This window comes from Balaenoptera ricei, chromosome 18 (genome assembly GCF_028023285.1).
Source record: "Balaenoptera ricei isolate mBalRic1 chromosome 18, mBalRic1.hap2, whole genome shotgun sequence".
Classification (NCBI taxonomy): domain Eukaryota; kingdom Metazoa; phylum Chordata; class Mammalia; order Artiodactyla; family Balaenopteridae; genus Balaenoptera; species Balaenoptera ricei.
In genome coordinates this window covers 74,806,419-74,825,775 of record NC_082656.1, presented here as the reverse complement: position 1 = coordinate 74,825,775, position 19,357 = coordinate 74,806,419, and the positions used below count along the sequence as shown (strand labels likewise).

The following is a 19,357-nucleotide window of genomic DNA, read 5'->3' as shown; positions in this document are numbered from 1 at the left end:
TTATTTGTTTTCTTCTAATAGAACTTTACTGAAGTGTAACGTACACAAAGTAAAATGCAGATGTTTTAGTGGTACAGCTCAGTGTATTTGGGCAAATGTGCACATCCCTCTCATCATTATCAAGGCAAAGAACATTGCAAGCACCCCAGAAAGTTCCATCTTGTCCTTTCCAATCAACCCTCTGCCTCAGAGACAGACTCTTCTGATGTCTATAGGTAACATTTTCCACTTTTTAAATGGAGTCATGATTGTACTTGTTTGTGTCTGGCTTCTTTAAGTGTTCAACATCATGTTTTTGAGGTTTATTTGTTTTTGTGTATACCAGAGATTTGGAATTCTTTTTAACTGGGGAGGAGTCCTTCAGGGGGTGTGTGAATATACCACAGTTTGTTTTCCATCCTCCTATCGCTGGACATTTGGGTTGTTTCCTTATATTGTGTTTTGGAGAACCAGCTGCCATTAAGTACCACTGCAGCTTGGAGACTGCGTTCTGCTGTTGCATGGACCGCATTTATTTATCAAATCAAGGCTTCTGTCTTGTGAGTCACTGACTTATTCAAGGTCTACCTCCTTGCCTTAGTGATGAAGCAAATTAAAAGTTTGAAACTTGCAAGTACTCAAAATGTTTTTTATCTTCCCTTTGCTACTAGAAATTCATCACTTGAGAATATTAACCAAGTTGGTTATGGACGTTTATAGTTTCATGCTTTGCCAACAATTATAATCCAAAGTAAATTACTCGTGAAATTAAAATGTGTTCTCTACTCTGAGTCATAGTTGTAGAAACCAAAAACATGTATGTATGTAGTATGCATATTTATGTACCTAAAAGCAATAATAATACATAGACTAATATTCAGTTACTTAAACTGTAGAGAAGATTAGAATAGTATGTGAAATTAGAATCATAAACTAATTAGATAATACACCAATATATAATTAATAACATTAATTCAATCTGATTCAACAGACATATTCACAAAAGACAATCTGAAAATCTTCTATTAGTCAATTTCTGATTTATTGCTATTAAAGCATTTTCTCTATACACAATGAGAAGTTAGAGCTGAGCAGAGAGTGGGTTCTGACTACAAACACATACAAATTGTGTTTTAAGGGAAAAGGGCATCAGTAATTTTGGTTAGTTTTAATGTATCTGTTTGAACATGTTTTGAGGGATAAAAATAACTTGGCCTTTAAAATAATAAGAAGAAAATATATAAAGTATCACCAATGTTATTAATGATAATTTAGTCATTTCCATATTATGATCAATGAAAAGAGATGGAGATGGATACAGTGAAAAATTAAGGCTAAAAAGGATTTACAAGGAAAAAGAAACAAAAGAGAGAAAACAGGGCTTCAGGGTGTTACGATAACTGGTTAGCTGTTCCATCTTTCCCTCTGCTTCTTTTGTCCACCTCACCAAAACTGATCTCAAAATGATGTGATTACGGTTTTCTCTTCCCTCTAAATTTGTCCCCTATGTTGAACACTGAGGAAAAATGTTTTGACAAGAATTTTAGAACCTGATTCTTGCCCTCAGAATTCTTCTTAGGTACTTTATTTTTTTAAATTTAATTTGCTATAATTAAAAAAAAAAGAGAAGCTTAGCAAAAGTGAGTAAGTACAACTGATTGACAAATAACTTCAATTATAAAAACAAAACAAAACAAAAAAGCGCCTTCATTTTAGAAAACTTGCCTGTAACATATTTCAATTCAGCTGGCAGTTACAAGAGATCCAGGAACCAAAGTTTGCCCAGAACCATCCCATGAAATTCTGTGATGATATTGCTTATTTATGTATTTATGGTTTCCTTTTTTAAAAATCAGAAAAAGAACCTGCCTCTTTTCCAATGGGCCAGACTGTCTTCCATTAAAGGACTTTTTTTTTCCATATGAGAAAAATTGCAGAGCAATGCTACAGATCAGCACATGAAAGAAAGAATAAGCTTCCAGAAAATCTTGGAAAGATATACGCTTAATTTTAATGGAATGTTCTGATCATTTACATAATATCGTAGTATTTGAAATGGATCTTGGAGAGCTTTTAGAGAAGGTTCTCTATATACTTAGGACCCACCTACCCCCGAAGATCCTTTTTTTTTAGGTTTCTTATGTGATTCCCGTGAGCAGCAGCTATGGAGCTCCACTGGATTAAAACAATAAACTAATTTATGTAGGAAACGACGTGAGGAAGACATGAGGTGCTAAAGGCAAATCCAAGCTGGGTCAACCTTGTTCTTCAGACCCTCGGCACAGTGAAGGGTACTGAGACCTCGACCCTACTTGTCTCTGCAGTGTGCAGCTCTGATCTGAAGGTTTAACATGGCCATCAGCACCCTGTCCAGCTTACCCAGAGGAAATCCACCTTCCAAAGCCATGCACCTACTGTCACTGAATCATTTCTGAGGCCCGACACGATGCCAGGCTCTGGGAGCATCAGGCATGAGGAGTGAGCAAAGCAGACAAGGTCCCTGACTCAGTGAAGCTGAAAATCTCTCTGGGAGAGGTTTTAAGAGAATTAAGATAAATGCAGCCTCATTTTGAAGTCTCAGTGCTTGCAACTAAAGAGAACATCAAAATGTATCCTTGGAAGAAATGGCAAGGACAGTGAGTGTAAACTACTAATTGAAGTGTCAGTGAAAGGTCTAGAGAAAGCATGGGTGTTACGACTTGGCACTGAGACAATGCGAGGGTGGACGTAAGGACTTAGGAAGCCACGGGCAAGGAAGCAGAGAGGCGAGAGTGGAAGGGTTCACTTGAGTTCGAGAGACAAGCAGAAAAAGTCAATAGACAAGCAGAAGAAACCTTTAGGTTTTGTATGACCTTGGTGACAGCTCTCATGGGTGGGTCAATGTCATTTAAAGGTATGAAAGCTAGAGGGACAGAAATCAATAGTGTTCTGTAATAAAACACTTAAAGATGGTCATGTGGAAGAGGGAAACATGTTTTGTTCCAGTGAGCAGTACAAAATCAGGCTTCAGGCCCAATACTGGGGAGGACCTTCTAAATTTCAAGCCATCTGGAAAGGAGAGGGTGACATTGGATCTGTTGTGTCCTCAGTCCATGGAGGGTGCCAGTGGAAATCAGGCATCCCCTGAATGGTGTCGCTAGAATAAAACAGGACTAGATGATTTGAAGCCTCTTTGATGGAAATGCTGAGCAGAAGAGTAAATGTGAATTTAACAAACTAGTCTCTGGAACTCTGTGTGGAAGAAATTTTTATTTCCTTGACAGACCCAGAGGGTTTAGCAATATTTATTTAACTCTGTGTGTGTGTGTGTGTGTGTTTTAATCTAAACTGAATTGTCAAGGACTGTTACAGTGTAAAATAATTTACCTCTGTGAGGAAGGTGAGGTTGAACTGTTGATAACATCTAGCCAGGAAAGTTGATGGAGAAAACTTTGCAAGTAACTAAGACCCTCTAAGGTAAAAAGAACATGACTGAATGATTGTAGAACCATACAGAGAGAGCATGATGAGGGTCTTCCAATGACAGAGTTGCATTTCTGTGTTTATCAGTACAGCATTAATACTGGGATATGGGGCATAAGTGTGTTATAATTAAAATTGGGTCTGTTTATCTAGGAGCCAAGGAATGGCCATAAAAAGAGCAATACTTTACTGCAGGAAATTACTTTTGCTCTTTATGACACCAGACCTTGTAAACACTATCAACCCTGAATTATATTCCTCATATCCTAAAAATCTATATTGAAGGTTGTCTTAAAGATTGCAACTTGATTTTTCAAGGAAAATGATGTTACTCTTTTTGTTGTTTTGTTTGTGTTTTTAGAGTGATCTTATTGGAACAGTAAAATTTTATATCTCTGAAAGCAGAAGGGGAAAGGGAAAGATTTTGATGTTTAAGAATTCTAAACACAAGCCTTCTGATACCATATAAATAGAATATGTTCTCACCTTAAAAGGAGTAATAAAATTAATTGCAATTTAGAAGAAAGAACAATCTAATCAGCTAATGATATCCACAGCTAAACGTAAAGACTTTCTCCTTTGCATATGTGTTGTCCTCCTATTTCTTCTAAATCAATATCTCTGTTTTTAAAAAGGCAACCTTTTACGGTTATGAAGTTAGCACAAGCTCCTTGGGAAAAATTGGGGGAAAAGTACAAAGAATAAAAAATATAAACAGCTATAACCCACCACCCACGGATAAATGCTGTTAATACTGCCCTTCAGTCTATTTTATGTGTATATACATATGTTTAATGACATATGTCACAGAGATACTGTTTTGTGTACAATTTAGCTCCAATGACCCTGGCTCTCAGGTTGATAGAAAAGTGTGGATAAAGGACAGCATGAGAATTGTGACATGACATGAAAATACTCAGTTTAGTAAGTGGATGATATTGCAAACATACATGGAAATACATTACTCTGTGTATCCTTACATAATATTTATATGCTCAGCTGGTTCTAGTGCTGGTGCAAATTTCCCCCAGTAACTCCTAATATGGTCACCAGCTAAGGCTCTTTGTACCCTTCCCTCCAACACAGATTGGGCACTGTTGGTGTATGAAACGGTTTTCACTTAACTTCACATGTGAAGCTGTGTCTTAACTTGGCGTTTCTCTCACTTGACACTTTCCCTCTGGAATCCCCAAGCCCCTCTCGTGTACCTGGTAGAACACCTGCTATCTTTTATTTATTTATTTATTTATTCATTCATTCATTTATTTAAATCTCAGCTTGCTGCGTTACTATTTCCAGGAGACCCTTTCTGACCCACACCAGGTAGGCTGGCTCCTCTTCCCACTCCTCTTGTGCAGGTTTTACGCTCTGAATCTCTAGCACTCAGTCCCACTTGTGTATGAAGCCATCTTCCCCTATAGTCTGAGCTGCTTGAGGGTAGAATCGCTTTTTATTTCTGTCTGAATACTGGGTCAAGCGTAGTGATGGAGAGTTAGTGCCCCATAGATTTGTTAATTGACTGAATGAATGGATGGATGAATGAATGGAGGCTGATTATGTCACTTAAGACATATGCCTTTATGAACACTATCTTTTTATGAAAGTATTGACCGAAGGGGGCCCATTCTGCAAATCAGATGAAGTAATTCGTAGACAACTCGGGTTCTTTAAGAATAGCGGGTGTATCTGCAAAAAAAAATGGGATGTACTTAACAAGAAAGGAGAGAGGAGATTTGTGTTCCAGAATTGTCTGGGGACCGTATAATGGGCAGTCTTCTCCAGTGTAGCCAAGCTTTTCTGAGAAGTAAGAGGTGCAATGGACAGGTCATTGCACCTGACATCAGGAGACTCGGAATCCAGGCCTGGAGCTGCTTCCAGTTAGCTTATTACAGTAATTCCCTGACATACAAACCTTCAAGCTGAGAACTTTCAAAGATGCGAACGTGCATCTGGTTCCAACAAGGAACCAGCACCTGTGCCATCAGCGTCAGGCGTGAGTGAAACTGCAGCTTGCCCTCCGTCTCCTATTGCTGACGATCCTTTGGTTCTACCATCTCCCACCTCCTCTCCCTCCTCCAGTCAGGAACTCTTCTTGCCTGTTCACTCCATGCCAGCCCCTGTATGCCAGCTGTTGTACTCTACTAGTGTACTTTTCAAGGTACTGTACTGTAAGATTAAAAATGTTTTCTTTTTTTGTGTGTTTGTTTTTTTATGTATTATTTGTGTGAAAAGTATTATAAACCTATTACAGTACAGCACTGTATAGCCGATGGTGGTAGTTGGGTACCTAGGCTAACTTTGTTGGACTTACAAACAAATTGGACTTATGAACACACTCTCGGAATGGAACTCGTTTTGTATGCTGGGGACTTACTGTAATTAACTTAAGTAAATTAATTAACCTCCTTGGGGTTGAGTTTATTGCTCAGTAAAATGCGGTTATTAGACTAGATCATCTCTAAGATTACTTCTCGTTCTAACTTTTAAAGGTAGGGAATAATGATATAATAACAAATTAAGATTTCAGTTCAAATCTAGAAATGATTGGAATTGAGGAATAAGATATGATTCTGATGCGCCTATTAGTGATTTTCTCTGTTTATTGGGATTAGCAGAAAATCCGGGGGTTCCGAAGACCTCCACAAACCTCTGCCCCTTTGACCTCTTTTAGTGCTTCAAGCATGAGAATAGCTTCTTTCAGAGAAGGTGCTGGTTTTTTGGGTTTTTTTTTTTCAAGTCTTTTGAAAAGTTACAGTGTTACCAGGGATGAGAAAGGAAATGGGGGCTGGAAATGGGACCCGAGGGCAGGTGTGTTTTACTGTTGGGTGGAGAATTAAAGAGACCAGAAGTCCAGAACCCAAGGGTCTTCCTTTCTTACTCTCTTCCTTCCTTCCCCAATCACTGAGTGAGTAGCTGGGAAGTGTCCGCATGTACCAGGCCCTGGGAAGGCGAGCCCTCAGGTCTGGAGCCCTGCACTGGGGCGGCTGGGAGTGTTTGGGAAGCAAAGAGATCATCCCCGGAAGCTTGAGAGGCTGGGAGTTGGTGGGAATGCATTTACTGAGGCGGAGGGTAGAGTGCCCCTTCAGAGGGCACGTAAAGAAGTTACAATAAAGGTCCGGGAATTAGGACGCCTGGTTTATCTGCCTAAGTAACCTGAAAAGTAGAACGCACGCTTGAGTATCTGCTCCGGCTCTTGTAGCAGGGCACCAAGAGCTAAAATCAAATCTTCGTCCTATAAAGACATGTTGAATTGCTGTCTCCTGTTTGTAGTCAGAATTCCCTGACATAAACTAATCTGAGACTTGTCGTGCTAGAACTAAATCCCTGGAGAAGATCACTAAGCCCATTTTATGCGGAGGTGCGCACAGGTCTACGAGCGTGACCGGGGCTCTCTCCTCCTCAGCCCAGGTGGCTGCACCAGTTAGGTATCTGGGGGAAGAATAATTCTGCTTGGACCCTTTATCCCTGTTCATTGGGAAGAGACTCATTTACTGTTATGTCTCGGTGTTTCAAATTATATATATTTGCCTGCAAAGTAGAATAGCTGCTATTCCAGACTCACAGCCAAAGACTTCTTGCAACCATTGGATACTCTCATCTCTAGAAACCAGTTTCAAACCTCTGCAGGGACTCAGAGGAAGGTATAGAGAGTGACAACATAAAAAGGGAAAAAGGGCCAAAGGAGTGAGCAAAGAGACATTTAGAGACCAGGGCCACAGAATTTGTTTATTTAAAACTCTCCATGACGTTCTGCCTGAAATGATTCTTTGTTTCTGAGGTTCCTCCTTTCTATCCCTCTGTCCATATCAAACTCACTGAAAAATATTTCTGATTCCTTTAAAAAAATCTTTAACTTCAGTGATACCTTTCATTTGTAGTCAGTGTCAAATCTAGAGTGAAGGCAAATTCTTACCTAAGGAGCTAGTCTAAATTTCTGAAAGGAAACAGCAATTACCTACTACCCCTAGAGCTAAATAAAAACGAAAATGGAATGGGGAAAACAAGACTTTCTGAATCTATTTCCTTCATTTGGTGATAGCCTCAGGCCCTAAATCTCATCTTGTAGAGCATCACATGTCTAGCTTTAGCTTTATTCAGCTCAATTCTATGGCCCTAAATCTCATGAAAGGCATGTTATAAACTCAAGGAATTAAATTCTTCATGGATTTATGTGTGACTCAGAAAATGCATCCTCACAACCCACAGGGGAACAAAATGGTTCTGTTTCCACAACGTCTGCAAATTGCTGTACTGTTTTTTTTTTTTTTTTCTGAGAGATGCAATAATTAAAGTCATAAGAAATTCAGGTAAGCAGGTGGTATCAGAGAGTCCCAGCCAATAACAAGACATCATTGAGAGCAGGGAGTAAAGCAACGGGGGTGCAGAAGCAGGCACTAGTCAGGTTCAGTCAAGTAAACAGCTGTTGTTAAAAAGAATTATACCAACAGACACATGAAAGAATGCTCAACATCATTAATCATTAGAGAAATGCAAATCAAAACTACAATGAGATATCATCTCACACCGGTCAGAATGGCCATCATCAAAAAATCTAGAAACAATAAATGCTGGAGAGGGTGTGGAGGAAAGGGAACTCTCTTGCACTGTTGGTGGGAATGTAAATTGATACAGCCACTATGGAGAACAGTATGGAGGTTCTTTAAAAAACTACAAATAGAACTACCATACGATCCAGCAATCCCACTACTGGGCATATACCCTGAGAAAACCATAGGTCAAAAAGACTCTTGTACCAAAATGTTCATTGCAGCTCTATTTACAATAGCCAGGACATGGAAGCAACCTAAATGTCCATCGACAGATGAATGGATAAAGAAGATGTGGCACATATATACAATGGAATATTACTCAGCCATAAAAAGAAATGAAATGGAGGTATTTGTAATGAGGTGGATGGAGTTAGAGTCTGTCATACAGAGTGAAGTAAGTCAGAAAGAGAAAAACAAATACAGTATGCTAACACATATATACGGAATCTAAGGGGAAAAAAAGCCATGAAGAACCTCGTGGCAAGACGGGAATAAAGACACAGACCTACTAGAGAATGGACTTGAGGATATGGGGAGGGGGTGGGGTGAGATGTGACAGGGTGAGAGAGTGTCATGGACATATATACACTACCAAATGTAAAATAGGTAGCTAGTGGGAAGCAGCCGCATAGCACAGGGAGATCAGCTCGGTGCTTTGTGACCACCTAGAGGGGTGGGATGGGGAGGGTGGGAGGGAGGGAGATGCAAGAGGGAAGAGATATGGGAACATATTGTATATGTATAACTGATTGTTATAAAGCAGAAGCTAACACACCATTGTAAGGCAATTATACTTCAATAAAGATGTTTAAAAAAATAAAAAAAAAATAAAAAAAAAAAAAAAAAAAAAAAAAGAATTATATTTTGTAGGAAACAGTACTCTCATTTAAAAACTGGCATTCTGGAGCAGTTACCTTGTCCGTGCTCTTGGGGTTGGGGGTGGTGATTATCAAATGCTAGGCGGGGCTCTATTTTCATGTGCTTTAGATAGAGGGTAGGCTTGGTAGACTGAATAATAGCTGTCCCCACTGCCCCCCGCCAAAAGATGTCCAAGTCCTAATCCCTAGTCCTGCAACTGTATGTTTAGATGGTAAAAGGGACTTGGCAGATGTGATTAAATGAAAGATCTTGAGCTGGGAGATGATCCTGGGTTATCTGGGTGAGCCCAATGTCATCACTAGGGCCCTTAGAAGAGGGGGGCAGAATGGGGGCAAAATCAGTAGTAGTAGATGTGACAAGAGAAGCAAGAGGTTGGAATGACACAAGGAAAGGACCCTGAGCCATAGAATGAAGTTGACCTCTAGGAGATTAAAAAAACAAGCAGATTCTTTCCTCAGCATTTCCAGAAGGAACCAGCTCTGTAGATATCTTGACCAAAACCCAGTGAAACTGACTTGGGACTTCTTACGTCCAGAACTGCGAGAGAATAAATGTATTGTTTTTAAGCAACTAAATTTGTGGCAAATTGTCACAGAAGCAATAAGAAACATATTGTAGGTTACTGAGGACTCAGGGCATCAATTTAAGGATATAATTGTTTAGTTCTTAAGTACAAAGTAGGAGCTAGGTTCTGCTGAACCCGCAAAATGGCATCAACTTATAATGATAACATTTCTTAAGTGCATTGCACTTTGGAAATTACTTTCACATGCAGTTTTTAGAAGTAGATTCCCAGATTAGAAGGAGATAAATAGCAATATTTTCGGAACCTTAAGGCTTAAGTTATTTAGCTAGACTTCCTAAAACTCTGAAAACTAAAGCAAGCATTGGTCCCAGAGGTTAGAACACTTAGAGCATGACTTAGAAGGAAGTGATCTTTGAGTTGTAAAGAGCTTTTAGAGAATATAGAATGTAGACTATAGTAGTTTCTGATGGACTTCATGTAGCTAAAGTGTATGAATGATACACTGGCTTTTACCTCCGTTGTGTTTCTTAGTCACTAAAGTGTGCCAAAAATATGAGAGCAAATTTTCATTTTTTTTAACCAGAAGAAATACACCAAAACGTTTAATGTCAAGATTAGAGGTGATTTTATTTATCATTTATTTTTATATTCCAACTTTTTCTTAATGAGTATGTATTAACTTTTATAATCAGAAATGTAGTACTGGGTGTTGTGTGTTCCTTCTTTCCCTCCCTCTACAGTTGTGATTCTTATTCTTGCTTTGGAAACAGGTCACTTTGAGAATTGGAGGAAAACTGTGAACCCAGGTTGCATAAAAATGCACATTCACCCGATTTTTTTCCTTTAGTACAAATGTCAGGGAGAATCACAGATAATCCTAAATCCATCCATGAAACTGCTGAGAGTCCTCGAATCCCATGTGAGAGTCTCCATCCTAGAGTTGGTGCTGTGACAGGTTAGTCAAATTTTAAATAGCTGGATGGAGATAGCTTGGTAGAAAAAAGATGTACTTAAGATCTGTTTCTTCCACTTTCTAGCATTGTAAACATAAGAATCATTTAACAGCTCTGGGACCTAACATTTCTCTCAAATGGAAATCATGACACCCACTTAAATACATGTAAAAGTTCTTCACAGACTATTATACAAATATTATTTAGGTGCTTTATAAATTGAGAGAGACATAGTCTCAGTTTGTGTTCAAAGAATTATGACTAAAACCTATACTCTAATTTATTCTTAATTTCCATTGAACTATTATTGAGAAAAATTTCAAAAGTGAATTTAGGTAGATATTGTCTACATTCTTAGGGTGGTAATGAAAATAGTTTTCTAAGATTCTTGAATTGGGAGTTTGCAAGTCACTTTTCTTTGGAAATCACTAATGCTTTACAATTATCTTTACCAGAGTTATGAATTTAGTTATGTGTTTTGGCACATGCATATGTGTATGTGTGTGCATATGTGCATGGGTGTACATGTTCATATATGTGTTTAGCCCATTTATACTACATACAAAGAACATAATTAACCTAGAACCTTTAATTGCTATGAAAGTGACCATTCTAGTAATCATTGAATATAAATTGGTTACAATGTTAAATACAGATAAGACTATATCATAAGTGCACACAGAATCTTTGTATTGAGAATATAAATGAAAGTTCATTTCTCATTTTTTTGAAAATTGAATAATTTTTTTCTGTTGAAATATTCAATATTCTTTTTTTTTAACATCTTCATTGGAGTATAATTGCTTTACAGTGGTGTGTTAGTTTCTGCTTTATAACAAAGTGAATCAGCTATACCTATACATATATCCCCATATCTCCTCCCTCTTGCATCTCCCTCCCACCCTCCCTATCCCACCCCTCTAGATGGTCACAAAGCACCGAGCTGATCTCCCTGTGCTATGCGGCTGCTTCCCACTAGCTATCTATTTAACATTTGGTAGTGTATATATAAGTCCATGCCACTATCTCACTTTGTCCCAGCTTACCCTTCCCCCTCTCCATGTCCTCATGTCCATTCTCTACATCTGAGTCTTTATTCCTGTCCTGCCCCTAAGTTCTTCAGAACCCTTTTTTTTTTTTTTTTTTTAGATTCCATATATGTGTGTTAGCATACGGTATTTATTTTTCTCTTTCTGACTTACTTCAGTCTGTATGACAGTCTCTAGGTCCATCCACCTCACTACAGATAGCTCAATTTCGTTTCTTTTTATGGCTGAGTCATATTCCATTGTATATATGTTCACTGCAGCTCTATTTACAATAGCCAGGACATGGAAGCAACCTAAGTGTCCATCAACACATATATTAAGTATTCTTTTTAAAAACCCGATTCACTGATACATCGTTAAATCGATGTTATTATCATCTCCCACAACTCATGTAGAGTGAGGAAAGATAAGTCAATGCTCACAACTCTGAAATGAATGCTATGCACATTTTGGGTTCACTTTAATAAAGCAGGCTGGAAACCGCTGAGAGTATTTTTCCAACATATTAGTCAGATTTTAAAAATACACTAGATTTGTAAAGCGAAGCCATCTGCTTATACCAATCTGGTATTGCTTCCATAGGTAAGAATGTTCACAAGTTTTTGGTACCAATAGTTTCCACTTTTTCTTTATTGAATCAAAATATTAAGTGACAATAAAATACCTTCCAGGTATTTTTTTAATAGATGGAAATCTGTTCCCTATGAGAAATAAATATATCCAGCAAAATTAATCAACAAGACTGTTATAACATTAATGCAATCAATTACTTCTTGAAAAATCTAACTTAAAACACTTTAACATTCATTTCGATTATCCTTTGAATCTAAAATAAAGGTCAATAATACTATCACAGAAAAAATAAAATAAGCTTTTGAACTTGAATTATAAGGAAGGGATACACATTCATTCTTAATTAACTACCTGAAAATTTGTCCCAAGTGCATCTTAACATTACTTTTTGGTGTTCTTCCAAATGACTAAAAAATGAAAAGGGTCATCAATATTGACTAAATTCTCAGAATTACCTCATACATTTTCAAATAAAACCCATTTAATCCAGAACAAAGGATGAAAACATAAATGACAATGTATCCTTTTTAACCCTACTCAAGCTCATCCCAAATTAATTTATGATAACTTATTTGTGAAAAAATGTTGGGCCTTCATATTTCATCCTTAATTTTAAGTGTTCAAAAGTGATTGACTCACAAAGGGAACCATGTGACAAAATGGAGTGAGTCGCTTATTGTGTGGAGATGATCAAATAAGTAAGCAGGAGATATTTGAGGAATATTTGTTTCCACCCTATCTATCCTTCCAATTCAGACTCACAGGGAGATAAAAGAATTAAAACAACAGCAACAATAATAATGAAACTAAAGATATTTCAGAACACAGTTTCTCTCAAGCACTTAAAATCTATTTTAACCAAAAGATGTATGATGTCTAAGCAAAATACAGAACATGACAGGGTTAATAAGGGTACAGTCCCACTTATAGACTTACATAGTCCCATTATACCCCATTTCGTTGATTCTAAGATGCAAAGGTTTTTTTTTTATAAATATCTCTGAAATTGATATACATCTTGTAATCTATGATGTGACATAGTTGAACAAAATGGTTTTTTTCCTTTGTAGCTAACTGATGCATCTTAAAGTCAATGGTTTCTTAGATCCGATGAATTTGGTTACATTGAAATAATGGCTGTGGCAATGACATATATGAAGAAAAATAGGTACACTGTTACTTTGTGAAAATAAGAAGTGTTAACATTTAATAATGACATCAGTGTCACAAAATATGTTCTTTAGAGTTTTTTGTTTATTTGAAGTTGAAATAATGTACTTGTTTTTAGTAAACCAAACAAAAACTTAACATATTTGGAATTTAAGCAACCTACTCAATAAAATAAACTAGAATATAACAAAATGCAGAAGGCAAGGGGAAAAGGCTCTTTAAATAATGAAATCAGTATCAATAGGCTGTTTCTTGTTTATATATTCTCCTCCCTTAGACTTCATTTACTTTTGTATTTATAGATGATCAGATATGTTCAGCTAGTTTGCAATGATTGATTCAATGTAACAAATTTGAAAAGGGGGCATGTTGTCAATTGGCAGCCTGAAAGCAAGGGAGAAAACAGGATGTGTATTGGGGGGCGGGATGAGTCAAAAAGATCAGTAGCATTGTCCTCTCCAATCCAAGTGAAGTCAGTCTTGCAACCTTCAGTAAGCCCCAAGAATCACTGCTGGAACTCAGAACTCAAACTACATGTCGTCTTAGGGATATAGAATGGTGATTCGGGAAGGTTGTGATAATGAACAACTTGTATTAGGAAGCCAAAATATAAATGTCATTGTTCTTGTTGGAACATTAACTTACTTGAAGGTTTAGGTCTTAAATAATTGAAATGGTATTTTAAATCGTATATAAATATATGATTATATTGGTTTGGCCAAAAAGTTTGTTCGGGTTTCACGTACCATCGTACCAAAACCCGAACGAACTTTTTGGCCAACCCAATATCTAATATAGAATTGTCATGGACTTTTCACATTAAATATTTTGCTAATGTTTTGGTTTAAAAAAAAAAAAAACTACGTGTCATGTTAAGTTGAGCCTAAATGATCAAGCAAAGTCTAGAGGACTCTGTATATCCTATTCATGGGGTTGAGATTGTGCATATTCCAAATCGAATTTTAGATTTCTTTCTTCTCTTAAAGAGATCAAGCACCATGGGGTAATTTATCCTTGACAGACTGGGCTAAGCAAGATTTTCTGTTCCTCATATTTGGTGTTAACTGTTTGGCTGTCTTTGTATCCAACTTCTTAATTCTTTAAGCCCCTACTCTGCCTTGCCCCATTTTAAGAACTGGATATGTGGCAGTCAACAAATGAGACACAAAAATATGTCTTAGGTTTGTGTTTTAAAAGAGCAAGATAGTCCAAATAAATAAGATACATATTAAAATACATATATACAAATACATAGAATTTTTCAAAGTTGTGACTGCTACTCAGAACCTTAAATCAGGGAAAGAAGAAGGATTGACTGTGTTTGGAGGTTGCTATTTTAGCTAGATTTGTAAGAGAAGATCTCAACTGGGATGATAATAAGTGAGCAAAGATTTTGCAGGAGGTGAGAGAGTCAGATGGAAGAGCAAGCACAGAAGTCCTGCCATAGCAACGTGCCAGGCAGGTTGAGGAAGGCATCTGGTGAATGAAGAGAGAGAAGCAGAGATGGTGTCAGATAACAAATGAAGGTAGATGAGAGATACAGATCACATGGAGCATGGTTTGTAGACACTGTGAGGACTTTGGTTTTTACTGAGGTGTAGGATTTTGAATAGAGGCGTAATATAATCTGATTTATACCTTTGACACTTTGGTCACAGTGTTGAAGGCACATCAAAGACCAAGGGTGAATCCCAAGGGACCAGTCAGGTCGCTATTGTAATAGTCCAAAAGATCATGGTGGTAGGTAGCAGTGCATACAGTGGGAAGTGATCATATGGTAGATCTATTTTGAAGATAGAGTGAATACATTTTGTTGAGGAATTACATAAGAGGTACTAAAGAAAGAAATGAGATTAGTATGATGCCCAAGTTTTGGGGCCGGAGGAACAAGAAGAATGGAGATGTCATTCCAGAGATGGGGCAGATTGGAAAGCAGGTTTGAGAAAGAAGACTGAGAGTTTAATCTTGGCCATGTTAAGCCTGAGATGCCTACTAGACATCTTCATAGAAGTGTCAATGTAGGACTTGGTCATTGAAGAAATGAAGACCTGAGTGATGAGTTAAATGATTACCAGTAGCTATCATTTATTGAACTTGCACTATTTGGCAGGCACTGCTGTGTTTTATATACATGTTCTCATTTAATCCTCATAACCTTATTGCATTATTATGACCATTTTACAGAAGAGGAAATAGAAACTTAGAGAGGTTTAGATGAATTGCTCAAGGATGCACAGTCAAGCCTATGATTGCTTTACTCCAATTGTGATTTTAGCTACTGTTTTATATTACCGAGGGGAGTGTGGGCAAGAGGCAGTAAAAGTGTTCCAGATAGATGGAACAACATATGCAAAGTAGAGGGGCCAAAGGGAGCATGGCATCTTCTGGAGACGTTGAGAGCACAGGGAAGTAGTTGAATAATCAGCTTCCAATGAACTAATGCTTGTGTGGTACTTTACAGTTTTAGAACTGTTTTCTCATAGGCACACATATTAATCTCTGTGAGGGAGGGAAATGTTTTTATTATCTCTATTCAGTGAGTGGGGAAAGAGCCTTACAGAGCTAAGTTCACAAATTTAGTCAATTATGAACCAAAGTTTCACCTTGGACTTCTTTTGCCAAAATGAAATAATTTTTACATTTCTAATTACTTAAAATCTTTTTCAAGTACCCAGTTCAGAGGTGAGGAAATATACATGGGAATACATACATTTTTGATCTTGAAAAAGACATGGAAATTGGAAAAGAATTTCCGAGATAGAAATGAGTGATCTGGGACATCATGACAATAATAGCTGTCATTTTTAAGCACTGAGGATGTACCAGACACTGGACAAGGATCTTTACATTCATTTACTAAATTTAACTGCACAAGAATTAAAAAAGGAGATTTTATTATCATCTCAGTTTTAGAGGTGGGGAAATTGAGGCTGAGAGAAACTGAAGCAACTCACTAGAGGTCATTATACAGCCAGGATGGAGCAAAATCCAGAAATGAACGAGACTGTCTGAAATCAGAGTTCAGACTCCTGACAGGTTGCTCAGGAGCCACTCTACCTGGTCAGTAGTATATTGTTTGTTTTTATGCATTCAAAGGTGAAATGAATGACACCGAGGAGGTTCTCATGAGTGTAACATTATTTTCTGAATTACAGCAAGGTATGGATTTCGGTTCACCCGCCCGGAACGGTTTTCACCCTGGTTTTTTGCTACACTTTTATCACAGCTTAAGACAGCAGATGGCTCTCTTGCGTTTTCTTTCGCTTACCTCTATCTGTAAACAACTAAACAGCGTTTTGGGGAGGTAAAAGGAAAACTAGAGATTAAGCTAAAAGACTTTGATTAGCCCAAGTGCTGCCCCCCACCCCATGCTCCCTTAAAACCAGAAACCACCTAAGATAGAAGCGTTTAAGGCTTGTGAAATTCACACTCTGAGTAGACGCCCTGAGACTGAGTCGTCCGCTGTTTCAGGCGCTGCGCCAGGGGTTGGAATAAATCAGGAAAGAAAGAGTCTTTCTTGGTTCTCAAAAAGCTGAAAAGCTTCATGCTCCAAGGTGGGTTATTAATGCCAGTGGAAGCCGTGAGGATTAATTTCCTTTCCGCCTTGGGTGGCTTGGGGTGGGCAGCGGAAAGCTGCTTTTAAGGGCAGAGAGTATCGGAGCCCCTCGCAGCCAGCAGCGCGCCCACGCTCGGGGGAACCTGCTTGCTCTCCGCGCGCCCTGGCTGTGGCCGGATCCTTGTCCGCGGTGCTGAACCGCAGCTGGGCGTTGAAGGGAGGGGTCTGAAGGAGACAAAAAACCGACCTCCCCTTGGATTATACAATCCAAGGAATTGGGGAGAACCCTGAATTGTAAGAAAATGCCTGGAAAGAAAAGAATTAACACAGCTATAATAAGAAGCAGCTTAATCTCACTCTGTTCAAATTATTATACTACACACATATATCACGAGGATTAAAAAAAAGAAAGAAGCAGCTAACTAGGTTATGTAATTTGGGGCAGTTGTATTAGATTGAAAAGGTCACTATACTTAACATTTTGCTTCTTTGAAAAACTCATTACTAGCTTTAGGTAAATATGTTTGCTTTAATTGTAAAGTCGTTCGGAAATTCCAATCTGTACTGTCTGAAATGTCCAGATAGCCACTGTTCAATAATGGAAGGTAGGAGTAGCTACTACTTCTGTTCAATACGACTTATTTCGGTGAATTTCTTAAAAGAAACACTTGAATAGCCTTTTATTAGATGTATCCATCTCTGCAAATGTCCTTCCCTTTTAAAGCAAGATCATGGCAATACTAAATACACTTAGTAAACATGTAAGAACAAAGACATGTAAAACAGAAAACAAAAAAAAAGGTAGACATGGAACAAAATAGTTAACACACCCTTTTTTCTTCACTTTTTCTATCTCATAGGAGATTAAGGATTGCAAATTTCTGGGAAAATTACTCATGCATATTCCTTTTAGTAATCGTAGTTATTACATATATATAGATTTCATGTAGATAAAACATGGTAAGGTGGGGAAAATAAGCTTACAGAGTATGTTCTTTAATGTTAAATAGCATATACATTATCGTAAAGCCAATGATATCTGCGTTGGACCCAAATCTAAACACTCCTCTTAGATTAAATTCTCTTCCCCAAGAGAGGCTTATTAGTAAATACAGTGAAAAACAGCTGAGCACTAATTGCTTCCTTGGAGAGACTGTGGATAAGTTCCCTAGAGCAGAAGGTGTCTAGCCTCCCTGTAATCAGCCCTTGTCTGAACTTCTCCCACTTGCCTGGCTGCAAGTCTCTGTAGTACTTTACTGCCTATTCCTGAGGCAAAGAGAAAGTGGGTGTTGGTTCAGAACTGCTCCCAGGGCTGCCTTCCGAGTGTGTCTCTCCTCTTTCCAGCTCTAAAGCGGTCACCAGAAAAGTGATTGTTTACAAGTACCAGTTATCAGATGAGTTTTCTCTCCTCCGTTCTTCACACTGGATTGCGAGAAGTCTAGCTTGTGGGTTTCTTTTCTTTACCTTCTTGGAATGATAAGCAAGCAGTCTAAAGGGAAGAGGAAAAGGTAAGAAGCCATAGGAGCACAAGCTACTCATAGTTCTGTGGCTCGGAGTGTGTCCTAGGAACCAAAGATCTGTATTCTTCCAAGCACGAATTGTTCCTCTCCCAACCTCCTTTTCTAGGGTGCCCTCCACTTGCTCCCCTCCTCCTGGACCTTCATATTTTTGGTTATCCATGACAGAATGCTGCCAGGACACAGACAGGAAATCAAGGAGAAGAGGCAGCAGCTGTTGTATCTGAATTTCAAACACAGTTCACATGCTTTGCTCCCTGGCTTTCTACCCAGGGACGCCAAAGACGGCAGCTCAAACTGGAGTGTCCCTCAGTCCGGCTGCTTTCTGTTGTCGCTGGAATACTGTGACACCCCGCCCGCCCTTAATATTCTGTGGTGGCTTCTTCAATATTCCGTTCCCGCTGCCGTTCTGCAGCAGCTACAGCTGCTGCCATCTCTTCCTCCAAGTGCTAGAGAGCAAATTTGGGAAGGGGGTCTTTCCACACCACCTCTCCACGTCTTGTCCCCTTCCCTCGTCCCTCCTTCCCTCCTTCTTGCTCTGTCTGCTACGGTTTCAAAATGACAAGCCTACTTTTCCTGGGAGCGGAAGGGAGAGTCCAGCAAGTTTGGGTGGATTAGGCAGGGAGTGGAGGCGCCTCCCTCCTCAGGACACACTCTCCTCCCTCCCAACCGCCCTCCTTCCCCCTCCTCCTTCCCGGGGTGGAAAGCCTCTGGAGCTGAAGGGATTAGCGGGGAGGGCGGGATCCACCTCGCGTTCCAACCACGGCTGAGAGTGCCTGCGGACCAGGAGGCACGTTAAGATCCAGAAGCCCTCGCTAAGCCTCGGAAGCCTCGGAGACGTGCGAGTTTCATCCAAGAAAAAGCGCACTGATGATTCCTTCAATTCCACCCGCTCTGGCTCAGCCTCTCAGCACCCCACCCCCTGCCATCCGTTTTAGCTTTCTTTTACAGTATTATTAATATTTTTAAAAGGCATTATTATATATACCTTTTTCTTTCCTTCTGAAGACTGGCATAGGAGGGGGACGGGAGGGGAGTGTAGCGGGGTGGGAACGAAGCGCTCTGATTAGAGATCTCCGGGGAGAAGATTGCGCTCTCCAGATGCTGATCTCCAAAGCACTTGACGATCACCGGCGGACTCCG

The 19,357-nt window shown here is 38.9% G+C and overlaps 1 protein-coding gene across 3 annotated transcripts in view; it reads left to right on the top strand.

Annotated features, from left to right (window-relative positions):
* Positions 1-19,357, top strand: part of FGF14 (fibroblast growth factor 14) — a 615,412-nt gene that overhangs the window by 416,643 nt on the left and 179,412 nt on the right. The gene's annotated exons all lie outside the window — the stretch shown is intronic.